Source organism: Canis lupus, chromosome 32, assembly GCF_011100685.1.
Source record: "Canis lupus familiaris isolate Mischka breed German Shepherd chromosome 32, alternate assembly UU_Cfam_GSD_1.0, whole genome shotgun sequence".
Lineage (NCBI taxonomy): Eukaryota > Metazoa > Chordata > Mammalia > Carnivora > Canidae > Canis > Canis lupus.
The window spans coordinates 3,680,084-3,707,430 of NC_049253.1; the positions used below are offsets into that span (position 1 = coordinate 3,680,084).

The 27,347-nt window shown below is 33.3% G+C and overlaps 1 long non-coding RNA gene across 1 annotated transcript in view; it reads left to right on the forward strand.

Annotated features, from left to right (window-relative positions):
• The first annotated feature begins 4,983 nt into the window (after positions 1-4,983).
• Positions 4,984-27,347, forward strand: part of LOC111093623 — a 30,800-nt gene continuing 8,436 nt past the window's right edge. Inside the window, exons 1-2 of the long non-coding RNA XR_005382605.1 lie at positions 4,984-5,171; positions 5,984-6,050. This is a non-coding gene — a long non-coding RNA (uncharacterized LOC111093623). The remainder of the gene's footprint in view (positions 5,172-5,983; positions 6,051-27,347) is intronic.

Here is a 27,347-nt window from a genome sequence, read left to right on the forward strand (position 1 = left end):
TTTGGAAGAAATTCAAACACATGGAGGTTAAAGAGCATCCTGCTAAAAGATGAAAGGGTCAACCAGGAAATTAGAGAAGAATTAAAAAGATTCATGGAAATTAATGAGAATAAAAAGATTCATGGAAACTAATGAGAATGAAGATACAACCGTTCAAAATCTTTGGGATACAGCAAAAGGAGTCCTGAGAGGGAAATACATCGCAATACAAGCATCCTTCAGAACACTGGAAACAACTCAAATACACAAGCTAACCTTGCACCTAAAGGAACTGGAGAAAGAGCAGCAAATAAAACCTACACCCAGCAGAAGAAGAGAGTTAATAAAGATTCTAGCAGACCTTCATGAAGTAGAGACCAGAAGAACTCTATCTAGAACAGATCAACAAAACCAGGAGTTGGTTCTTTGAAAGAATTAATAAGATAGATAAACCATTAGCCAGCCTTATTAAAAACAAAAGAGAAAAGACTCAAATTAATAAAATCATGAATGAGAAAGGAGAGATCATCACCAATACCAAAGAAATACAAAGGAATTTAAAAACATATTATGAGCAGCTATATGCCAATAAATTAGGCAATCTAGAAGAAATGGACCCATTTCTGGAAAACCACAAATTACCAAAACTGGAACAGGAAGAAATAGAAAACCTGAACAGGCCAATAACCAAGGAGGAAATTGAAGCAGTCATAAAAAACCATCCAAGACACAAATGTCCAGGGCCAGATGGCTTCCCAGGAGAATTCTATCAAATGTTTAAAGAAGAAACCACACCTATTCTACTAAAGCTGTTCCAAAAGATAGAAAGAGATGGAGTACTTCCAAACTTGTTTAATGAGGCCAGCATCACCTTAATTCCAAAACAAAGCCCCCACCAAAAAGGAGAATTATAGACCAATATTCCTGATGAACACAGATGCAAAAATTCTCAACAAGATACTAACCAATAAGATCCAACAGTACATTAAGAAGATTATTCACCATAACCAAGTGGGATTTATCCCCGGGATGCAAGGCTGGTTCAATGCTCATAAAGCAATCAATGTAATAGATCATATCAACAAGAGAAAAAACAAGAACCATAGGATCCTCGCAATAGATGCAGAGAAAGCATTTGACAAAATACAGCATCCATTCCTGATCAAAACTCTTCAAAATCTAGGGATAGATGGAACATATCTCAGTAACATAAAAACCACCTATGAAAAGCCCACAGCAAATATCATTCTCTATGGGGAAACACTGGGAGCCTTTCCCCTAAGATTAGGAACATGACAGGGATGTCCACTCTCACCACTGCTATTCAACATAGTACTAGAAGTCCTAGCCTCAGCAATCAGGCAACAGAAAGAAATAAAAGGCATTCAAATGGGCAAAGAAGAAGTCAAACTCTCCCTATTGCAGATGACATGATACTGTACATAGAAAACCCAAAAGACTCCACCCAAGATTGCTAGAACTCATACAGCAATTTGGCAGTGTGGCAGGATACAAAATCAATGCCCAGAAATGAGTGGCATTTCTATATACTGAGACTGAAGAAAGAGAAATTAAGAAGTCAATCCCATTTACAATTGCACCCAAAAGCAGAAGATACCTAGGAATAAATCTAACTAAAGAGGTAAAGGATCTATACTCTAAAAACTACAGAACACTTCTGAAAGAAATTGAGGAAGACACAAAGAGATGGAAAAATATTTCATGCTCATGGATTGGAAGAATTAATATTGTGAAAATATCAATGTTACCAGGGCAGTTTACACATTTAATGCAATCCCTATCAAAATACCATCGACTTTCTTCAGAGAGTTGGAACAAATCTTAAGATTTGTGCAGAATCAGAAAAGACCCCGAATAGCCAGGGGAATATTAAAAAAAAAAAAAAAAAAACATAGCTGGTGGCATCACAATGCCAGATTTCAGGTTGTACTACAAAGCTGTGATCAAGATAGTGTGGGAATCCCACTCCTAGAGGGTAACACAGGCAACAACCTTTTTGAACTTGGCCACAGCAACTTCTTGCAAGATACATCCATGAAGGCAAAAGAAACAAAAGCAAAAATGAATTATTGGAACTTAATCAAGGTAAAAAGTTTCTGCACAGCAAAAGAAACAGTCAGCAAAGCTAAGAAAACCTACAGAATGGGAGAAGATATTTGCAAATGACCTATCAGATAAAGGGCTAGTTTCCAAGATCTATAAAGAACTTATTAAACTCAACAGCAAAGAAACAAACAATCCAATCATGAAATGGGCAAAAGACATGAAGAGAAATCTCACAGAGGAAGACATAGACATGGCCAACATGCACATGAGAAAATGCTCCGCATCACTGGCCATCAGGGAGATACAAATCAAAACCAGAATGAGATATCACCTCACACCAGTGAGAATGGGGAAAATTAACAAGACAGGAAACCACAAATGTTGGAGAGGATGTGGAGAAAGGGGAACCCTCTTGCACTGTTGGTGGGAATGTGAACTGGTGCAGCCACTCTGGAAAACTGTGTGGAGGAGGTTCCTTAAAGAGTTAAAAATAGATCTGCCCTACGACCCAGCAATTGTACTGCTGGGGATTTACCCCAAAGATACAGATGCAGTGAAACACTGGGACACCTGCACCTCCATGTTTCTAGCAGCAATGGCCACAATAGCCAAACTGTGGAAGGAGCCTTGGTGTCCATCAAAAGATGAATGGATAAAGAAGATGTGGTCTATGTATACAGTGGACTATTACTCAGCCATTAGAAATAACAAATACCCATCTTTTGCTTCTATGTGGAGGGACCTGGAGGTTATTATGCTGAGTGAAATAAGTCAATCGGAAAAGGACAAACATTATATGGTCTCATTCATTTGGAGAATATAAAAATTAATGAAAGGGAATAAGGGAAAAGAGAGAAAATGATTGAAAATATCAGTGAGGGTGACAAAACATGAGAGACACCTAACTCTGGGAAATAAACAAGGTGTAGTGGTAGGGGAGGTGGGCAAGGGGTTGGGGTGACTGGGTGATGGGCACTGCGGGGGGCACTTGGCAGGATGAGCACTGGGTTTCATGCTATATTTTGGCAAATTGAACTCCAATAAAAAATTTAAAAACCCACTAATTTGAAAATATATGTACCCTTATATTAATTGTAGCATTATTTATAATAGCCAAGAGACGGAAGTAACCCAAGTGCCCATTAACAGGTGAATAAAGAAAGAAGCACTGTATTTATATGGATATAAATCCATATAAATAAATCCATATATATATATCCATTATATATGTATAATGGAAGATTTTATTCAACTATAAAAAAATTAGATCTTGACAGTTACTACAACATGAATTGACCTATAGCATATTATGCTAATTTAAATACATCAAATACCATATGATTTATACATGGCATCTAAGAAAGAAATAACAACCCCCCCCCCCCAGGCTCTTGAACACAGATAACTAATGGTTGCCAGAAGGGACGTAGATGAGAGGTGGGAAAATGGTAAAGAAGATTAAGAGATACAATCTTCCAATCATGGAGATGTAAAAGTACAGCATAGGGAATATAGTAAAAAACATTGTCATATTGTATGGAGACATGGTGAGTTTTGAGTAACATGGAATTATTCAATCACTATGTTGTACATCTGAAATACATTATAGGGCAGCTATACTCTAAAAATCAAATATCTCATCTGATTGTTTACTTGTATGAGATGCCGATTCCTCTTGGGACACACTTTGACCAAATTTCATTTCTTTCAGGCTCATACTTCTATCCTTTCAGACCCAGGAGTCATACAGACCATCCTTTCAGGTGGAAGTTTCTCATACTCAGTAAAATAATTGCAAAATTGGTCAATTTATACTTCTAGATATCTACCTTGTGAATGTGTGAGGAAGCTGCTTGTCATAGACAAAGAACAAAAGTATATCTAATTATGTTAATAGTGCAAAGAATAGAATTTGTGTGATACTGAAAGAGTGAAGTGACTGGGGCACCTCATGGCTCAGACAGTTGGCCATCCAACTCCTGATTTTAGGTTTAGGTCAGGTCAAGATCCCAGGATTGTGAGATTAAGCCCCACATGGGCTCTATGCCCATTGGACTCTGCTTATCCTTCTCCCTCCGTTCTTCCCCCCCAACTTGTTCTTTCTCACTCTCAAACAAAATCTTAAAAAAAATAAAGATGAATGGATAAAGAAGATGTGGTTTATGTATACAATGGGATATTACTCAGCCATTAGAAAGGACAAATACCCACCATTTGCTTCAATGTGGATGGAACTGGAGGGTATTATGCTGAGTGAAGTAAGTCAATCGGAGAAGGACAAACATTATATGGTCTCATTCATTTGGGGAATATAAATAATAGTGAAAGGGAATAGAAGGCAAGGGAGAAGAAATGGGTAGGAAATATCAGAAAGGGAGACAGAACATGAAGACTCCTAACTCTGGGAAATGAACTAGGGGTGGTGGAAGGGGAGGTGGGTGGGGGGTGGGGTGAATGGGTGATGGGCACTGAGGGGGGCACTTGACAGGATGAGCACTGGGTGTTATTCTGTATGTTGGCAAATTGAACACCAATAAAAATTAAATTTATTATTAAAAAAAAGAAATTAAAAATATATTTAATCAAAGATTTTCTAAGAAAAAAAACAAAAGAAAAAAGAAAAGTGTGAAGTGACTAACAGCTTGCTTGGTTGACTGGAAACTACCCAAGTGTATACCAATTTACAATACCAGTTCTTACTTTGTACAGTAGATAGGAAGAAATGCAGTTATAAAGATAGGGATATTAAAGAGTGTGTTATCTATGTGATTGACTCCACACCATCCAAAGACTTAGTTTATAGTTTATAACAAGGTATGCATGGTTCATTGGTTACTGAAATATCAGCACCCCTAGAATGCCCTGCAGAGACTGTTCTCTAAAGACAAGTTATGGTAACATCACAATTGGTCACCTGATCTCAGTGGTGACAACAGAACATAGAAAGTAGAGGGTTACCAAGGTCTATATCACATTCTTCCATCTTAGAGAAGCCAAATAGTAAAGATTAACTGAGCCTCCTAAAAAGACTCAATGTCCAAACGTTCTGTTGTATATGCCAAAGACATGAAAAACTGAAAAGATGAGAGTCCCATTGAGAAATTTTTTTTGTCGGGATATACAAGGTCTGTGTCAACTGAGTATGTTAAAAATGGTGATAAATGGACCTATGCAGTAACTAATGGAGAATGTGTAATTATTTATATTTTTAAAAAATCCAAGTCTAAGATAAAAAAATAGCACCTTTCACATAATATGGAGACAACTCATGTGATACTCTCCTATATTGTATTTTTCCATATAAAGTTAATACTAAGATATAAAAGTCAAGAATCGTGTTAGCTAAAGAATACCTATTAGCTTTGCAAAAACATTGAAACTTCCTGCTATCACCTGTGTGTCCTGAGAGTGGTGGACCTGTTCCTCCTCTTTTCTAAGTTTTAGCCAGGGGTCATCTTGTTTTTCATGTGCAATATGCTTATTAGATTTCTTCTAAACCTGGATATCCTTCTTCCTAGAATTCTTAGTTCTCAAATCTACATGTGTTTGGCTGCTTCTTGATATTTCTTTTTTTTTAAAGGTTGTTTATTTATTTATTAATCACACACACACACACACACACACACACACACACACAGAGGCAGAGACACAGGCAGAGGGAGAACCAGGCTCCATGCAGGGAGCCTGACGTGGCACTCGATCCTGGGTCTTGGGGATCACACCCTGGGCTGAAGGTGGCGCTAACCTCAGAGCCAGCCGGGCTGCCCTTGATATCATTTCTAATGTCACTTCTTTGTAGAAAACAACTTTGAGTAGGCCAACTGAAATTTTCCATCACATTATCATTTTTCCATGTTTTTATGTTCTCATAGCATTTATCATTGAAATGTCAATTTGTCTATTTACATGTCTAATTTGCTCTCCTCTCCCAATTTAGGTATCATGAGAGCAAATATTCACTGCTGTAAGATCAGCTTCTAGGACATAATGGGGCAAGACACATGGTAGGTACTTAACAAAAAGCATTAATATGTGCAAATCATGAGTTACAGGCTTTTTAAAACATGCTTAGGATTGAGTTAATATTTCATTTAGGTAAAATAAGTCTAAAGAATTTTTTTTTAATATGAAGAATTTATTTTCCATGGAAACTCTTCACCAACATATAACCTTTGATAACTTCAAAATACTTTTATGGAAAAGTTAAGGAAGATTAGATGAATTGGGCCAAGTAAGCAGAACCTCGAAAATAGTAGCTGTTTACTTGAAAGGTAAAGGCTTATGATCTGTAAGTTTTGATGAAGATGGAGAACAGATAATTCATTTGTCATAAGGTTGAGGTAAAATATGTAGGCTTATTGAAGGCTTTAGATCTGATAATTGGCTCAATCTAAAATAAAGTGTTAGTTTATGGATTGAGGACACAGCCTTCTGGTGGGGTTGGGGGAGGGGTGTGGGCACAGGCAAAATCAAGTTCTGAACACACTGAGATTCCAGAAAAGTAGATTAGGTTTTAAGGACTGAGCCTAATTTTCATGTAGAAAATGGAAAGCTAATAAAAAAAAAATCCAAAAGTAAGGCCACTGTATGGCTTGGATGAAGATGGCTGGAGTGAGAAAGAGACTAGAGCTCCTCGTTGGGTGTTCAGGTGCCTGGATCCTAGAGACTATAGGATCATGCAGGATAGTAAAACAAAGTCAATTTTACTTTAGGGCATCAGGTTTTCTTCTGACTATAGGGGAAACTAATAGGAATAATACTAACACAATATGAAGTAAGAAAAAGTGTTTAAACTGAAAAATAAGATCACGTACAACAATGAAATAGTTGAATAAATGCATTAATGAAGATAGTACATCATTCCAAACTGACAGGACTTTTAATAACAACAATAAGTGTTAAAAAGTTATATATAATAACTAACAGCATTTTAAAAATATAAATCATGTTATATAAAAAATAAATAGAATCCTATGTATAACATGATACTTGAAACGTTCCTAAAGGCACTGAGCGGGGCACTTGACAGGATGAGCACTGGGTGTTATTCTGTATGTTGGCAAATTGAACACCAATAAAAAATAAATTTATTATTAAAAAAAAAAAGAAAGGTTCCTAAAGACTGACAGAAAATTAATGAAATCATTTCACTTAGGATAAATACCATACATTGCCATCATTTAACATTGTCTAGGTTTTGGGCAAATATATGCAAGCACAGATGAAATAACCTGTCAAAGAAATAATCAATTTTTGCTGGTCTGTTTTTATACCTGACCAATACAATATAATTTTACAAATTGAGTATTTTTTTAAATGTGATAAGGTGGCTGTTAGAAACATTCTAAAAAAAACAGATCTACTTGAACAAATAGTACTCAGAAATGAAAATAAGTCTAAGTACTTAGAAAAGTATGTATCAAGAGACCTATATGAAGACTGCGAAGTGATACTTAAATGTGAAACAAAGTCTGAACAAAGAGCAAGATATACCATGTTTCACTATTCCCTGTGTATTCCTTTCAAGTGATATAAATTTGAATGATGCTAATCAGAACTTTGCCTCTCAGTCTTAGAAAAAAAAAAAAAACTTAAAATCTGGAGTACATTTGCAATGACCACTGGGTATTACATAGAAATATTAAATCACTATATTGCACACCTTAAATTCGTAGTACACTGTATATTAACTGGGATTTAAATAAAAAAATTCTAAAATATCTGATTATACAGTAAACTAAAACTAAGATTAGGTTAGGGATTTTGCATTACCAGCTAGCAGAATACATAATAAAATCTGTGTGATCAATATGCCCTAAGGGCAACAGAAAATATATCACAGGACACGTACGGGAAATCAAGCAGATATAAGAGAATTCAACAATTATAAAGATGTTGGTTTAATTCAGACCATGAATAAGTTATCTGAAAGAAAACATTGGCACCAGTACCTAACTAGAATATAAATGTGTCTTTCAGTTACATCACACACAAAACTAAATCAAGTTTTTTGGCACATGTATCTGTTGTGTTATAAACTCTGCTCCCTGATCCACTACAAGGGAAGATCCTTTTTCTGCATACCAGACAACCATATTTACTCTTCCATTTTTATTCAATTGCTCTTCAATCTCCTCCTAGACTCACTCCTATCTAGTTCATCAAAAGAGAACTTATTCCTACAAGCAAAACTCCTGGTCTGGCACTTGGATCATGGTATTCTTGGAATATGTATATATCTTGGTATAAAAGAGGAACTGTGACCCTTGAGAGAGAGACAAGTTAGAAAACACACTTAATATATTAAATATTTGAGATATACCTTGTCTCATATGATTTTAGATGATGCAAATTAATCACTTTGATTTCTACATTAGAACCAGAAATATTTATTGCCAAGTATTTGTCATTTAACTATATGTATAACTGATATACTTTTAATTTCCAGAAAATCAAATTGCATTTATCTTTATGGTGGTATCCAAACTGAGATGAACCGAGGCACCATTCTTTCTGGGTTTTTATGTTTACTACATATATGAAAATGCTTTCTCCTACTCGCTGTATTTGAGGTGCACTAAGTATTCATATTCTCACTCAAAGATAGCATAGGCCATACATCGTTCAAAATTCTGTATAGTGATGTAGTTTAGTTACCTGATCTCCCTTTTTTTTTAGTTCTAATTTGGAAGCATGAAGAAGCTTGCCCTTCTGAGAAAAAAATAATAAATTTAAAATATTATCTCTTCCTATTATTTCATCAGTACATTTTTAATCTAAACTTCCCTTTACAGTGAAATGGTGGCATGCCATTTCTGAAAAATGAGCTTTAAGGTAAACAAAACTCCAAACTGCTTTATTAAAAATAACCTAATTCTGGGGCACCTGGGTGGCTCAGTGGTTGAGCATCTACCTATGGCTCAGGTTGTGATCCTGGGGTCCTGGGATCAAGTCCCACATCAGATGCCCCTCAGGGAGCCTGCTTCTCCCTCTCCCTATGTCTTGGCCTCTCTCTTCTCATGAATAAATAAATAAAATCTTTAAAAAAAATAACCTAATTCTGTACTGTGTTTTAGTTATAGCCTCCAAATACATATATATTATATATTTTATTTATATTTTATATATACTTATATATTTTTATATTTTATATATCGCTTGACTCATTTTATGTTTTTATTTTATTTTTAAAATATTTTATTTATGTATTCATGAGAGACACACAGAGAGAGAGGCCGAGACATAGGCAGAGGGAGAAACAGGCTTCATGCAGGGAGCCTGATGTGGAACTCAATCCCAGGACTCCAGGATCATCCCCTGGGCTAAATAAAGGCAGGCACTCAATCGCTGAGCCACCCAGGCATCTATGTGTTTTTAATGTTTGGATTATAATCTAAATTAATAAGTTAAATAAGATCTTGGATACATGTTAGAATCATGCTTTTTTTTCCTTTCAATTATCCTTATGTGTATATATCAGCATATATTACATTGATACTTTTAAAAAGAATTTTCTTTGTGATTAATAGCCTTATTTGTTTTGTATCTGTTGGGAAAAAGTCTCTTCAACAAATGGTGTGGAGAAAACTGGACAGCAACATGAAAGAGAAAGAAACTGAAACGCTTTCTTACACTACAAACACAAAAATAAATTCAAAATGGATTAAATATCTAAATGTGAGACTTAAAACCATAAAATTTCTAGAGGAGAATACAGGCAGTAACCTCTTTGACATTGCCTGTAGCAACTTCTTTCTAGATAGGTCTCCTGAGACAAGGGAAACAAAAGCGAAAATAAACTATTGGGATTTCATCAAGAGAAAAACCTTCTGCACAGCAAAGAAACAATTAACAAAACTAAAAGGCAACCAAAAGAATGGGAGAAAACATTTGCAAATGATTTGATAAAGGGTTAGTATCCAAAATATAAAGAACTTATAAAACTCAACACCCCCCAAAAAATAATTCAATTAAAAAAATGGGTGGAAGATATGACTAGACACTTTCCCAAAGAAGACATCCAGATGGCCAACAGACACAGGCAAAGATACTCAACATTACTGATCACCAGGGAGATACAAATGAAAACTACAATAAGATTATCACCTCATACCTGTTAGAATGGCTAAAATCAAAACACAGTAAACAAGTGTTTGCAAGGATGTAGAGAAAGGGAAACCCTCTTACACTGTTGATGGGAATGCAAACTGCTGCAACCACTCTGGAAAACAGTATGGAGGTTCCTCAAAAAGTTAAAAATGGAACTAGCCTACAATCTAGCAATTGCACTACTACAAAGTATACAAAAATACTGATTCAAAAGGACACATGAACCCCGATGTTTATAGCAGCATTGTCAACAATAGCCAACTTATGGAAAAAGTTTAAATTTTCATCCCCTGATGAATGAATAAAGAAGAGGTGGTATCAATATACACAATGGGATATTAGCCATAAAAAATGTAATCTTGCCATTTGCAACTACATTAATGGAACTAGAGTGTATTATGCCAAGCAAAATAAATCTGTTAGAGAAAGACAAATACCATATGATTTCATTCACATGTGGAATTTAAGAATCCAAACAGATGAACATAGAAGGTAAAAAAAAAAAAAAAAAAAAAAAAGAGACAAACCAGGAAACAGACTTAATTATAGAGAACAAACTGGAGGGGAGGTGGGTTGGGGTGGGAATGGGTTAAATGGGTGATGGGGATTAAGGAGGGCACTTGTGATGAGTACTGAGTGATATATGTTAGTGATGAATTACTAAATTCTACACCTGAAATTAATATTAAATTGTATGTTAACTAACTTGAATTAAACAAAACTTATTTTAAAAAGAAAATAAACATGTATCATTTTTATATATTGTTTGTATCTCCAACTTTTGGGTAAAGACATTTTACAATGGCATTTAGACATTTAAAAATGCATTATTTTTCTGACTTGCAAAACAGAAAATGATCACTGTCCACACTTGAAGTTGTAAAGCGATTATGTAGACAATTCACCATCTGTTACTGCAAGTGCTAAAGATTATGTGAAAAAAATAAAAATAAAAATTATGTGAATCCTCCATATCAAGGAAACTTAGATACATGTTTAATTTCCATATTGTTAATGCTTTATATGTAACAATTGTAGAACACAGCTCGAAGGTATTAAAATAAAAATATTTCTCTATCCTTAATTGAATATACGGATTTGAGCATCTAGTTTTAGTGGAGAGGAGAGAAATTTCAGCCTGTCATAACACCTGCTATTTATATATTTGATATATAGCTTTTATCATAATAGTTTTGTAGAAGATGCTTATAAATTTAAAAGGCTGAATCACTGAGTCATTAGAATACATAGTTCATTATGGGCAGTCTTGGCTTTCCTCTGTATATATTCTTAAATTTAATCTGCATGTGATAAATATAATGACTTGAAGAATATATACAACTTTAACATAGTATTTCAAAATTGCTTAAGTCTTTGGTTATCTTAAAAATAGATACATACTAAACAATAATATAGAGTATAAAGTTTCTCAATCTAAAAGTTAAGAAACTTACATCTTTATAATGAGCAAAATAATCTCACTCATGGTGAGAAAAATATTCTATAAAGAATGTTTGTGTTATGTAAATGAGATTATCTAAGAAAAAATCAAAATAAACTTTCAATATTATAAATATTCCTATCTGTTACTTGGTATTTCAGTGGAAAAGGACAAAGGGGAATTTCTGGCTACTACTTGTAAAACTTTCAAGGTCTTGCTAGACAAAAGTTGGGACAAGAATATTAGTGAATGTTGCTTAACATCAAGTCAGGAACTAATTATACTCTGTACCTTGTGGTCATTTATTCAACTATATTTCCCAGGGCACCAAGTTATCCAAGTTCTGTTACTGGTGCTTGTTCACTTTCTACTCACAAGGAGCACAGTCTAGAAAAAACAATAAAGCAAAACAAGTTATAGGAGGTTCTTAGAATTTGAGTCTGTAATGTATATGGTATGATTCTAGAAGTGTGTTATACTCCCCCCCAAAAAAAAAACATTCTTAAGATTCTAGAAGTGTGTTATACCCAAACAAAAAGCATTCTTAAGAAAGCTAAATGAACTTAGTAGAGGAGCACATTCTTGTAGGAATCAAAATTTAAGAAAAAATTGACATTTATCACACACAAAAAAACATGGAGAATAAACTGACATTCAAAAAGAGACAAGAAATTTAAATAAATACATTAAAATTACATTTTACTAAGATCAATTCCAAGAGTAGTTTATCATTTGGAAGAAAAATTCACTTCCAAATTAAAGGTTTTTTTACACCTTAAAATTTCATTCACTATGGGTCACTTCATTCATAATGACGACCAGCTCTCACTGTCCTCATTAACTAGTTATTCAATTTTATGTTACTTTAGGGGGGGAAAAAGTCTTCATTTGACTTCTGCAAAGGAAAGAAATTTAAACATGTGGATTAATTGAGATGCCTGGGTGGCTCAGTGGCTGAGCATCTGCCTTCGGCTCGGGTCATATTCCTGTGGTCCTGGGATCAAGTCCCACATCAGGCTCCCTGCATGGAGCCTGCTTCTCCCTCTGCCTCTTTCTGTATGTGTGTCTCATGAATAAATTAATAAGATCTTTAAAAAAAAGTGGATAAATTGAGCAAAGGCAATACTGCACTTAGTTCTCAAAGTATCAATTGAACAATGTAAAATTTTGTGGCTACAAAAAAAGGCTGATTGAAGACAAAAAACTTGTTTTGATTGCTTTTCCCACTAAGTTTATTTGGTGTTTTGATATATTATTTTTCAAAATTTTGTCACCCTGAGACAAAAGTTGGACAATGAAAATAATTCAAAGGCAGCTTATCCATTATCCTTTAAAATACCTGTATAAATGGAGAGCTTCATCTTATGAAGGAAATATTCAAATATTCCTTGACTTTAGATAACATTCATTCCCTTGCTCATCCTCAGTATTTTTATGCATTGTTTTTTTCCTAGTCTCATTTGTCTTTCTGAATCCCTGTTGAGAACTTAAAATATTTTCTGAATATATCAGGGTCTGTTCAGGACAGACTGATTGGTGATACAGACAGGGCTGTCTCATGTATTCTGAGGAAAACATATATTGATAACTGAAAATTAATACTCCCATCTAAGACCAAGAACACTGAAGTCTTCAGGAGTGGCTGTAGTTTCTAACAAAGTTATTTTTCAGGTTTTTGTAGTATCTTTTTCGACTGAATTTTTCCTTCATGTTACTCATTCACTGCCTGTAGAGATTTCTTTTTTTTTAAAAAGCTTTATTTATTTATGATAGAGAGAGAGAGAGAGAGAGAGAGGCAGAGACACAGGAGAAGAGAGAAGCAGGCTCCATGCCAGGAGCCTGACGTGGGACTCGATCCCGGGACTCCAGGATCGCACCCTGGGCCAAAGCCAGGCACCAAACTGCTGAGCCACCCAGGGATCCCCCCACCTATAGAAATTTCTAAGAGTGTTACTTCCCAGGGGAATAACATCCCTTCTTCTTGGGCCTATATCTAGCAGTTCAGCAACCACAGCAAGATTGTGTAAGTTTTAAGGAAGAGTATTTTTCTGTACCAGTTAATAACACTAGAGTTGAAGTATAGCTGAAGGTATTTAGGGAGATCATCCTCATTATGCTACCAAGAGATGGAAAAACATTTTCTATGAAAAACAAAGAACCAAATCAGAGTTCTTTAAAAATGTCTGATAAATAAAATCTTTTTAAAAAAAATTGTTACTTATTAGAGAGAGAGAGCACAAGCCAGGAAAGCGGCAGGCAGAGGAAGAGGGAGAAGCAGACTTCCTGTTGAGCTGGGAGCCTGATGCTGGACTCAATCCCAGGACCCTGTGATCATGACACAAACTAAACGCAGACACTTAACCAACTGCACCACCCAGGTACCCCGATAACAAAACTTTAACATTGTTTCTTCTTGTCCAAAATGTAAACGTAGTTTTTATTTTTCTTCACAATAATGCAATTCCCACAATGATAATCATTTCATCATGCAAACATGGGGTGATATATGTATATAAGACTGCACAATACAGTACAAATACTAACCCTTGGTCATACACACACCCCTTCCAGAGATCGAAGAGACCAAGACCTGTGAGGGCACTGGCTATGACAAATTTTTAAATTCTTAACTGCAAGAATAGTATACTTCTATATATTGTGTGCTTAGTAAGTAATTATTCTATTAGTACTAAATAATATAGGTACTTTCCAGCTTCAACTTAAATATTTTAACTATCGTACCTGATCCCTAGCAAAGGAGCTCTGGATCATTCCCCAAACTCCTGAAAAATGTTAATGAATTTTGGCATGTCTTTATGGAACTATAGTTTAAATGCTCTGGACAACTTCAGTAAAAGGTTTCATTTAATTAAAACAAAACAAAACAGTAAGATGAGTAATGTCCTTGAAATCACACCCTTCCATTTTTCCCTGTGGTTATTCACAAATTTTAATTTCAGATAGATACCATAGTATATAACTAGTGATCAAAATATTAATGAATGAACTATGTCCAGGAAGGGGCAAAATTAAAATTCTGAATGATAGAAGTTCATTAAAGTTGATACCTGAAAGTATAACAGCAATAGATTTGCTCAGAAATATCTAAGTTAAAAAGATTAAAGAAATAAGGCACTTATTTTATAAAATATATTTTTATTAAGGAACAAATGACTGAGTCTGGTTATTAAAGAAAAAATACCATCAGAAGCAGAAATAAAGAACTCTAAGACAGAAAAGTGCAATTATGCTAAGCCAGTTCACATATTTATCTTAGCAAATCCCAAGTTTTAAAATTTTCAATGCCTTTTGATATTTTATTCTATAGAAAAATTACATTTAAAATCCAAACCAAAACAATATTTTATGAAAGCAAACATTAGCCTTTCACCAGCTAAAGTCCAAAAAAATAAAATGTTCTCGGTAAGAGAAATGCCAGATTTAGTGATAATCCCCTTCTCTTCACAAAAATGATTCTTCCCTGAGTTAAGAATTATGTTCTTCCTTTGTATTAAAAAAGTGAAATGAAGTAGAGATCAGGCAGTGTGGAACAGTTTTTCATTTCAAGTTCTTATTTAAATTCCAGTTAGTTAACATATAGTGTAATATTAGTTTCAGGAATAGAATTTAGTGATTCATCACTTACATATAACACTCAATGCTCATCACAACAAATGCCCTCAAGGTAAAGTCATGGCTCATTACCCAAAAGCCCTATGGCAAAAATATTTAGACCTAAAGGAAGTTGAGTATTCCTGTAGGTAATCATGTGTTCCAAGGACAATGAAAGGTTTCCTGGAAGAATTAATGTATTTAGAGCCAACACTACTCCAAATGATTAGTATCATTTCTAAATGATAGAATATTAGAACAATAGCAGCCAAGTCCATGATTTTGACATCATTGGTCCAATGATCAAATCCAGAGTACAAAGGTTTAAACTACTTAGAAATGGGACACCAAGCATATGTATTTGATTAACTCGAACTAAAACTCTTGAGATAAAAATGTATAAAATAGTAAAATGAGTTATACCTTTGTGACATATTTCTAGGTTTGGTATTAATAAATATACAATGCAACCAAACAATAAAAATAGTATTTTCAAATTAAATACTAATTTAAGCTAATTGGAAGTGATTCATTTTTTTGTTGATTTGACTAACAACTTTGATCAAATATTTCATAAGTTTTGCTGTGTAGTGCAATAGCAAGTCTTAAGTTTAAAAAATCCCTTGGATATCATACATGCCTAAAGTATGTCTGAAATAGATTCTTAACTGGTTTTACTACACAAGTATTTTCAAGTTTAACCAAGTCTTGAAGTCATTTCAAGCTCAAGTCATGAATTTAAATTAAAAGCATATATAAGTAGTGAAGCTAGATGTTTAATAAAAGTGGTATTTTCCCATAATTCATTAGTTAGACATTCAATCTATAAACAAGTTCATTTAAGTAAGTTTATGTCCTAATGGAACTAAAAATGCAGTACTTTCTTCTTCTACATTCTAGAGACAAAACAAAATAAAACAATAATTTTTTAAAATTTTTAAAATAAAGCTATAATTTACTACTTCTCTCCAAATACTAGTTTACATTAAGAGTTGCTTAAACATCTTCATGGAATTAGGGGAATTCCATATCCAAAGTAAATCTTTGTTTATAATGATTAGCGAATAATTATTTGATAATTTCACTTGCAATTAAATTTCTTTAAAATTGAACAGTGGAATAAAAGTTAAATTTTGATAGATAATCTGAAAATTTTACCTATTCAAAATCTTCCTTAAGCCATATTTTTCTATTTTATATGTTGCTAGGTTAGAAAGTGATCTTAATAGATTTGAAATTCTGTAACTTTTTCTAACTCTATTCATCACCATCAGAGTATCATACTCTGATTCAAAGTATCAATGTAATGCAATCAATCTACGATTTCCTTTTCTCTGAAGAAACTGTGAGCTGTTAATGCTGAGAGTTAGATGGCCAAATATTTAAGAGGGCTGGAAAGCTACAGAAGTAGCTGAAAGATAGGAAACAAATGAAAGGTTGTCTTGCAACGATGAAGGCACAATTGAGTTGAACATTCTAAATGAGTAGCAGAAACCTTGAGTTTTTATGATCCATACAGGAGTATTCAGTCATCTCAGATCTGGCATAGGGAAGGAATAGTTGGAGTTTCTCACACTACAATTTTACTAGAAAAGTTTAAAGAATACCAAGAAAAAAGGAGTTGAAATGACAGATCATAATACCCTACTGGATAGCTGAAAGGACAAATGAAAAAGCAGATTTAAAAAGAAAATTCTTAGATTTATAGGTTACAAAATTAGGGTTTTCAATAAAGCCAAAGAATATGGTGGAAATAATTGAATGAGGAAAAATGACCTAAAAGATGTAATTTGAATTTGAGATTTCAAAGATGTAATAAGACAATGTTATTAAAAGTAATATATCCTTGAAACAGTCATGCAAGATAGCCCAGTGGGTAGGAGGGTATCATGCAACCAAAATACTAGATGATCTTGGATATTAGAAACAAAACCAGAAGTCTGCAAAAATCTTATGTGTTCTAAATCAATACTAAATGAATTTATTTGTAAACAAGAACTCAGAGAGTACTGTAGTTTATGGTTTTTAACATCAGTGGAAGATGACTATTTTACATAAGGCAGGAGTTAGGGGGGCATTTACAAGCAGCAGTAAATATCACACAGGTCTGGGCTTCCAGCTTGTTTTTAGGGCCATGGGTAATGGAGAATAAACTACTCAACTCGGAGAACAGAAGAATTTTCCAGTTTCAGTACAACATGACTAAGGGAATGTAGAAGGGACAAGTTAGGATGAGAATTAGTTTTCCCAACACATACACACCAAAACAGAACATTTCTGGAAGATGCAACGAAGTGATTTGGAAATGAAAGAGAGGGCTTTAGGTAAAATCAAGTAGCCAGAGGTTTAGAGTGTGGGAGACAACTAAACTAAGGAGCTCCAATTAAGTGAGATCACATCTGTGTTAACAACTTGAGCTGAAGGCAGATGCTCAACCACTAAACCACCCAGGCATCCCTGTTTGTTTTATTTTGGGGTCTTCTATTGCTTTGTTTTCATTCTAGGAATTTTAATCTGTTTACACTGCTCTCCAGTCTTGCCTGATGTTTACTTTATCCATAGAATTTTATCATATTGATCATTTTTGTTAAATGTCCATTCTGATACTTTCAACATCCCTGACCTACCTGGTTCTAAAGCTTGCTCTGTCCATTCATGTTGTGACTTTTTTTCCCCCCTTTTGGTAGGCTTTGCAAGATTTTAAAATTATAGATTCATTTTAGATTATTGTTTTGTGCTTCCCTGGGTCACTGAAATAGCCTAAGTTCCCAAATTTAATTACTATCCATCTAAAATGGCCCTGAATTCTATGTTCCCTCTTTCAATTCCGTAAGCCAGGTGCCTGGCTAAACAACTAGACAGGCACCATAAATTCAATAGGTATAAAACTGAAAACTCATCGTGACCTCTAATGAATTTCATTATGATCCAGCTCTTTCTACCAACACCTGGTAACTTACAACAAAAATCTAGAAATCATGCCCAATAAACTCTCAACACTGCTTTGGCTTGACCTCTTCTTAAAACATAAGGAATATCCACCCACTTTGGTTTGAATACAGAGACACATGATGCCACACACACCAGAAATGTACAAAAAGAATTTATTCTTACATAATTAAGGTCTCAGAGATAAGCAGAGCAGTCTCCAAAAGTTCCACAACAACTTGAGAAAGCAAGGAAAGCATCCTAAACTGGGGCTTTTATTGTGATCAGGGGATGGGCCTAGGTGAAGAGGAAGGCAGGAAATTAGGTGGTTTGAATCTCCTGAAGATGCTAAAGGGGAAGTTTAGGCTCCTTTATCATCTTGCCCAGGTGTGGGGCACAAGAAGAGGCAAACATGAAGTCTAAAAGCTTACAAAAATCAAAATAGGATTTAACTCTTCATTACAAATCAAATCACTGACATGTTCTTACAGTTGCCATCCAAATTTTCCTTCGCCACTTTTGAGCCCCTTTTAAGAAGCTATCATCTTTGTCTGAACATCTATGATAGATTTCTGACTCATCATATTACTGTAGCTTGCATTCACATTCTCTCATATACATAGTTTATAGAACACAGCAAGAGCTGCATTGTTCCCCAAAGCCTTACCTCCTCCAAAAATCTTTTGTGCTAAAATAAAACTGAAGGACATCTTTACTATTTACATCTATTTACATCTTTACTATTGCACATGCAACCTATCTATTGATCTATATTTTATGTATCCATAAATCTTCCTCAATAATCATTTTATTTTTATTTTTTTTTTCAATAATCATTTTAAATGGAAGCCATGCCTACCTATTATTGTATCATGTTAATTACCTGTGCATGGCACAAGGAATGGCAGTAATAGCTGCTGAAAAATTGAACATTCAGGGCTCAGAACCATGAAGATCCTAAACAGGATTAGAGGCTCCTTGCCATGGAATTAGTTTTCTGAGATGCAATCAAATGTGTGACTCAGAATTAGATCAAATAATTCAAATTATTTATATAGAATTAAGATTTAGAGCAAATCCCAAAGAATTCAAAATATATCTTTTCAGTATTTACGTAATTTATAAACATATTTTTACCTACTGATGAGCAGGTAATAAAGTATTTTACATTTGTTTGCTTCCTCCTAAATGTGTTTGATAGGCTTCTACATTGCATACCCTTGGAAATTGATTCACCCATAGAACAGAAAGGCATTACCTACTTTTAATAAAATTGTTTTACATATAAATTCACTAATGGCCAGACTACTGTTTTCTACAGCAGTATATTAGCATTTGAATGAAAATTTGAAATGTTTTAAAATGTATTTCAAAGTGGAAACATTAGACAAGTTTACTTATATCCTATTTTTTCCCACCATGCAATATGTTTGGTGGGAAACATTAATTCAGCTCATATACAACACTGGATTTCAAAATTAGCTGAAAACTTAAATATAACTTTATTATTATTTTTTGTATTATGTGAAAGGGGAGAGATTAAATGTTGCCAGAGTACATAAAGTGTTGTTTTGTTTTGTCTTCACATACTTACCTGATAACATTTAGTATATTCTTAGCTTATTTAACAAGAGTAATTAATATCACTAATAATTGAGAGATATTTAATACCTAGAGGCAAAAAAAAAATGCACCTTTAACAAGATGTAAGCTTACTGTCTGATTTCATCCTAAATGTTATCCAAAACTGATGCTGTTGTACAGAATGAAGCTTAAGAATCAAATGTCTCTGCTTCATTTGTGAGTGACCCATATATGATGTAAAAAAGATATCATCCAGAGATTTGGTTGAAAACTAAAATAATTGAAGGTCACTGTTTATATCTTACTAATAAACCAAATATTGTTATGTAGCCCAATACACTCAAAATATTAAACATCTTCAAATAATCATTTTCCTTTATTTACATGCAGCAATTTTACACAATTCATAATATAATTCAAGCATAGGACAATGATCTTCATAGGTGTACCCATATACATTTTAGTTTATGTAAAGTCAGTTTTAAATCTTTGTGTTTGGGATCCCTGGGTGGCGCAGCGGTTTGGCGCCTGCCTTTGGCCCAGAGCGTGATCCTGGAGACCCGGGATCGAATCCCACATCGGGCTCCCGGTGCATGGAGCCTGCTTCTTCCTCTGCCTATGTCTCTGCCTCTCTCTCTTTCTCTCTCTCTGTGACCATCATAAATAAATAAAAAATAAATAAATAAATAAATAAATCTTTGTGTTTATATGTATACAATTGTGGTTTTGTGTGCATATTTCTTCAGACCTAAGTTAATTTTCAGAGTTCTAAAATAATATTATAGAAAATAAATATCATACCTGGTTTTCTAAAAAATGTGAATTTACTATATATATCAATTTTAATTCATAAAAACCATTTAGTTATTATCAAGATATATTCATCTTAATTTTATATTTAAATTGATTAAACTAATAATACACCATAATGGTAGATAATTTCTTCAGAGATTTTTAAAGAATGGTATCCACTTGGTAACTATAGATTCACATAGAGAACAGTTTAAAGATCATGACAAGCTGCATGCTTTGATACTGCCTTTATTTTTCACAGTGCAATTTGAAATATATGATATAGATTTTTGATCTGAGGAAGATAAAATTTGAAATTTCAATGTAATAGATAACTAATATCATTAGTGCTCATCACTGGTTCCTCCTTCCCTTGTTAGCTCAAATTACAGGCCTTTCATTATTACCTGAGAATATTTGGCTTACTTTCTTTTTCTTTTTCTTAAAAAAGTATGGCCATGAAAAGTTATGTTCTTTGCTCTTGTTTCTGTAGCTGCAAGGAATGCTTAATTGGTCAAAAGTTGCTTATCTTGCAGATAATGTATTCTAGGAATAAATTCTAAGTAGAAGATATATAACAAACAGCATAGTTTCTCTGAGATTCCTCATATATAAAATGTAAAGCATAATACTTATTCACTTACTTTCTGGAGACATGAGATCATATATATAGTAACTCTTAGGGATAACGATGATAATGATGATAAAAGGTGAATAATAAGGATGCAGAGGGTATAACTCTATCACATGCTTAGCATTAAGCATGAGTCTTTAGAGGAGTGAGACTTGAACTTTTTATTAAGGCATATCACAGGTTAAACAGAAACTGTGGCTTCTAATTCTAATTAGCTATTATGTGTGAGGATGGCAGTATTTAGAATACACTTTTCAGGAGTCTAGTTTAATAAATTGCAGACAGAGTAAATGTTCTATTCTAAAAATTTACCACTTGTACCCTGAGTTTGGAAGGAGTACAGTAAATTTTAAAACTGTCTTTTTAATTTTGTTCTTAGCTGCATATTAGAGTGTATTAATAGCATTTCTTGATATTTATCATTTATAATTTTAATCTAGTAAAAGCAATTATGGAACTTAACATTTTGTTTGAATGCAGAAAGTCATGCTTTAGGAAAACAAACAGCTCCCTACTGAGACTATTTGATAACATCATTTTTTTCATGTGCTATTTAATTTGCCAGTAGATGGATAGAGTTAGAAGTAATATTGTAGGTATTAAAACTCTAAAATTGTAGGAGAAATGGAGGTTACACTGCAAGTAAAGTTTTTCCCTGGCATTGGTCTCACAGTCATGCCAGCAGAGTTTTAAAAAATACATCAATATCAGTGAATGTATCACACTAAAGGGACATAAGAAGTGAATTTAATTCTGTTCCTTTGAAAGGTTTATTTCTTTAATCATAAAAACGCATTCCAATTTTTTAATAGGTGAATTTTGTCCATTTTTTCAGCTACTTCTACAGCCATATTAAGTGATTTTGTAGGATTAATCAGGTTATGTGAGTGACTCATTATTTTGTTCTTTCCATTAATCAATCTGAAATGTGTGCAATTAATTTCTGACTTTGAATCATTAGAGAAAAAAAGACTAATTACTAGCTAAGAAGGGCTTAGTGCAAAACATAGAGTATGGTGACTCAAAAGTTCTTACAATTCAAATCCAAGTGTCTAGTGATTTAGGGAGAAAAAAAAAAGGATTTTCTCAAAGTAGGAATATATAAATTCATCAAAGTTTTAATTTTCCATTGATTATATATGATTATATTTATTCGTGAATATAAATGTCAAGCAGCTAAATAAAAGTAGGCTGTAAAGACTTGAAACATCCATGCTTTGAATTTAAATGCCATTTGTTTAGAACGTTTTATTTTCTCAAAACATCAGCCTTTTCTGTATGTGTATTTCTTTAAGGTCTCAAGACATTTAATGGATCAAATATTCATGTTTGACTTACAATATATAAATATTTAAGTAAAAAATTATGGTGAAAATTGACTTTAATATAACTTTAACAGATATAACTTGCTACCAAAGCAATGTGGAAATCTTTACAGAAAATTTAATTCAAGCTTATTATCTTGAGGTTCATTTGATGTTGTAATTGGCATTGCATAGAATGAAGTAAAATCAGTATGCAAGGTGGTTTTCAAGTAATCTTTAATAAAATAAGGGTTAACACTCTGCATTTTCTTTTTGAAATTTTTACAATTCATATTCTATTAGCATATCATACATAATTAGACCTAATTATTTCTTTAGCACAGTAAAAATGTAGTTTTGACCAGCCTCGTTATCCTGCCTTGAAATTAAAACTGCCTTTCTATGATAAAACATCGAATTGTTACAAAGAAAACTCATTTTCTAGAAAAATTTAGCAAAATTGAACTTCTTTATGTATGTTAAGGTATGCATTTGTATAGAATGCTATTTTTTGGAATGATAAATGTCTTAGATTTGCTTTTTATGATATGTTTGAATATAGAATTAAACTATGCAATAGTAACAATGCCATCTGTACATTATTTTATGATATTCAACATGAACATGCCAAGATCAAAATTCCAATGTTTACCTAAAAGGTTAATGAGCCAGAATTTTGCTTGATTTATTGGTTGATGCTCTCATATGAATTCTAGAGTTACAGGAGAAATTGAAGAATCTTTTTGAACTTTCAGCAATAGTTGAATGGGTCAGTGTAATAAGCAACCATGTATAGATATAATAACAAATAAGAGAAGTGGAAATAATCAATTGCAAATGATTCTATTTGCCTGATAACCATCCATCATACATTTCTGCTAGAGGCACTTGGAAAAAAAATAAATTAACCTAAGTCTACCTTATTGTGTTTTTTAACCTTGAAAGTTATTTATAATATAAAAATATTCATTTAAGATAAAATTTGTAGGTCAAAAAATGTTATATACTTTGAAATGGTTTAAAGACTAAATATGTTTTAAACAAACAAATATATCTATATCCTTTGGCATAAGACTTGCATTTTGATAATTGCTCCATCACGTGGATTTACTTGGACTTCATAAAAATATTTTGTTCATTGGCCCAGATTATTTTGCATTTCATATGCTTATTGGAAGTTGTTTGTTATAATTATGGTTTTATTTTTTATCTATTTATTTATTTATTTATTTTTTTAAGTCTTTTTTTTTTTTTTTTTTTTTTTATTTATGATAGTCACAGAGAGAGAGAGAGAGAGGCAGAGACACAGGCAGAGGGAGAAGCAGGCTCCATGCACTGGGAGCCCGACGTGGGATTCGATCCCGGGTCTCCAGGATCGCGCCCTGGGCCAAAGGCAGGCGCTAAACCGCTGCGCCACCCAGGGATCCTAATTATGGTTTTAAAGAAGAAAATGATTCTTGCCAATTACACATCAGCTATAATACAGCTCTGAGAGAGCTAAATGAATACTGTTTACAAGTCTGGTAAAACACAACAACAAAAATTGCTTCATGTGTATGACTGGCATGTGTCAATGGTGAGATTGTTTTGGGGGAACACCTGTGTGTGTGTGTATGTGTGTGTCTATGTATGTCTGTGTGTAACAAGATATAAAAATACGTCAGTTATAAATTTAATCCCCTTTTTAATCATTGGGGGAAAAATGTTGAAGCTGGAGAAAAAGTGCTCCAAAGTATCTGTGTAAAAATATAAAAATAAATATACACTTGAATCTCTAAAAAGACACATGTAGTATTAATAAAAACTTTGTAGAAAATTCTGTATGCTAGACTTAGGATCAAATACTTTCAAATGTAAAATGCTGAGTACCCTTTAAACTTCTGTAATTTAAAATTAAACTGTTAAAATCCTTTTCAAATATAAATTATAATATATATAATCTTAATAATATTCAAGATATAATGTTTTGTATCATTAACATTATATGGCCTGCTTTAAGTAATTTTAATTAATTTGAATATCTATAAGTCATGAATTGAAAATAAAAATACCAAATATGAAAAATAAATGCATATATACAGTGAAACTATTCTGGTTCCATAGAATAGTTTTTTTCTGTTATTAATCTCACATTAAATTTTCTTAATTATTAAAGAGTTATTATCATCCTTATTTTGGCACTATTTAGTGAAAAATGATTCCCTTAAAAAGAACTGGCTAGCCTACCAATTTCTGGAGGGACTGAATATGTTGTCCATTACTGCATGTAATGAAACCTACCTGCCCAGTATACTTGAAACTAATGTAATAATGGTATCAACTATACAAAAAAAAAAAAAAAAAAGAAGAAGAAGAAGAAGAAAAGAAAGAAAAAAGAAAAGAAGAAAAAATCTGTCTACCCATATCTATAATCTGCTGTACAATTTCTCACTTCATTGCTTATGTGGTAAGAAAGTATTAGACATTAGAAAGAATATTTCTAAATATCTTCTGACTCTCAGAACACAGAGAGCCTTCAAAATCATTCAGAGTGGGGCATCTGGGTGCCTCAGTCAGTTAAGTGTCTGCCTTCGGCTCAGGTCATTATCTCAGAGTTCTGGGATCAAGCACAATATAGGGCTCCTGCTCAGCGGAGCGAGTCTGCTTCTCTTTTTCCCTCTGCCCTATGCCCTACTCATGCTCTCTCTCTTTCAAATAAATAAATAAAATATTTTAAAAAGTCATTCAGAGTAACAAAAAAGCCTACTCAAACTAATAGCTGATTAACTTGAAACCTTAAAAAAGCCTATTTTTGAAAATAATAAATTTTATATCATAATTAAAATTATAAAAAATAATCTTTAGTTTTGTAATATTTTGAAACCATTTGCAGAGCTCTATCATAATACATCCAAGCTTTTGGGGTGCCTGGATGTTAGACAGTTAAGCATCCAATTCTTAATATCAGCTCAGGTCATGATCTCAGGGTTGTCTCTCGGGGTGGTGAGATCAAGTCCTCCATCAGACTCTGTACTTGGCATGAAGCTTACATAAGATTCTCTTTCTTTCTCTCTCCCCCTCTGCCCCTCCCCACTTCCCTCTCTAAAATAAATAAATAAATAAGTAATCAATCAATCAATCAATCAATCCAAGCCTTAGATTCCCAACAAATTATAAAGAAAATGAGAAAGAAGGAAATCTTGTCACTTGTGACTACATGGATGGACTTTGCAGGTATTATGCTAAGTGAGATAAGCCCAAGAAACACAAATCCTGTATTAGGATCACTTAAATGCAGAATCTGAAAAGTCAAATGAAACAGAGAATAGAATGATGGTTGTCAAAAGTTAAGGAGTGGAGGAATTTGGAAGAGTTTGGTCAATAGGTACAAACTTGCAGTTAGAAGATGATACATTCTGGACATCTAATGCACAGCATTGTAATTACTGTCAATAATCCTGTACTACCGATTCCTAAGAGACTACATCATAAACCAGAAATTAACAAAATGGCAATAAGTATATACTTATCATTAAATGTAAATGGACTTAGGACTCTATAATCAAGGGAAACAGGGCAATGGAATGGATAAAATTAAACAAAAAAACAAAGAGAAAAAAGACCATATACGTGCTGCCTACAAGATAATCACTTGGACATAAAGACAAATATAAGCTAAAGGTAAAGACATGGGAAAAGATTTTCCATGCAAATAGACGCAAAAGAAATAAAGGAAGAAGCTGGAGTAAGAATACTTATATTGGACAAAATATACTTTATTTTGTTATTAATAAGCTTGCTACAAATACTGTAGCAAGAGACAAAGAAGGGCACTGCATAATGATAAAGGGATCAATTCAACAAAAGGATATAACAATTTTAAGTATCTATGTACCCAATACAGGGGCACCAAGATACATAAAGCAGACATGAACAGACATAAAAGGAGAAACTGATAGCAATACAATAATAGTAGGAGACTTTAAGTCCCCCCATTACATCAACATGTGATCACCCAGACAGAATATCAAGAAGGAAACTGGTTTTAAACAATACATTAGACTAGATGGACTTAATAGGTATATGCAGAATGGTCCATTCAAAAATAAGAGAATACACATTCTTTCAAAGTGTACATGAAACATTCACCAGGTTAGATCACAGATTGGGCCAAAAAACAATTCTCAATAAATTCCAGAAGACTGATCAAGCATCTTTGCTGACCATAATGGTATGAAACTAGAAATCAACTATGAGAAAAATAATTGGAGAAAACACCAACATGTGGAGGCTAAAAAACAGTCCACCAAATAAGCAATGGGTCAATGAAGAAAGAAACCAAAAAGGTAACTTAAAAAAACATGGAAACTAAAGAAAATAAAAACACAATAGTACAAAATATTTGGGATGCAGTGAAAGCAATTTCTAAGAGAGAAGTTAATAACATAACAGGCCTACCTCAAGAAACAACTAAAATCTCAATCTTAACTTACACCTAGAGAAACAAACAAAAAAGAATAAAGTCTAGAGTCATATTTAAAAAAAAATGAACTCTCAGTAGAAGGAAGGAAATAAAGATCATAGAAAAAATAAATTGTGAATTAAAAAAACAAAGGATCAAGAAACCAAGAATTGAATTTTAAAAGATAAATAAAATTGACAAACCTTTAGCCATGATCATCAAGAAAAAAGAGAAGGCCTAAACAAACAAAATCAGAAGTTGAAGAGGAGAAGGAGAAGCAACAATCAACAACACAGAATACAAAATACTTGAGAGACTACTATGAAAAATTATATGCCAACAAATTGGACAACTTAGAAGGAATGGATAACTGCTAGATTCATATAATCTTCCAAAACTGAATCAGGAAGAAAAGAAATTGGAAAAGATTACCAGTGACATAATTGAATCAGTAAA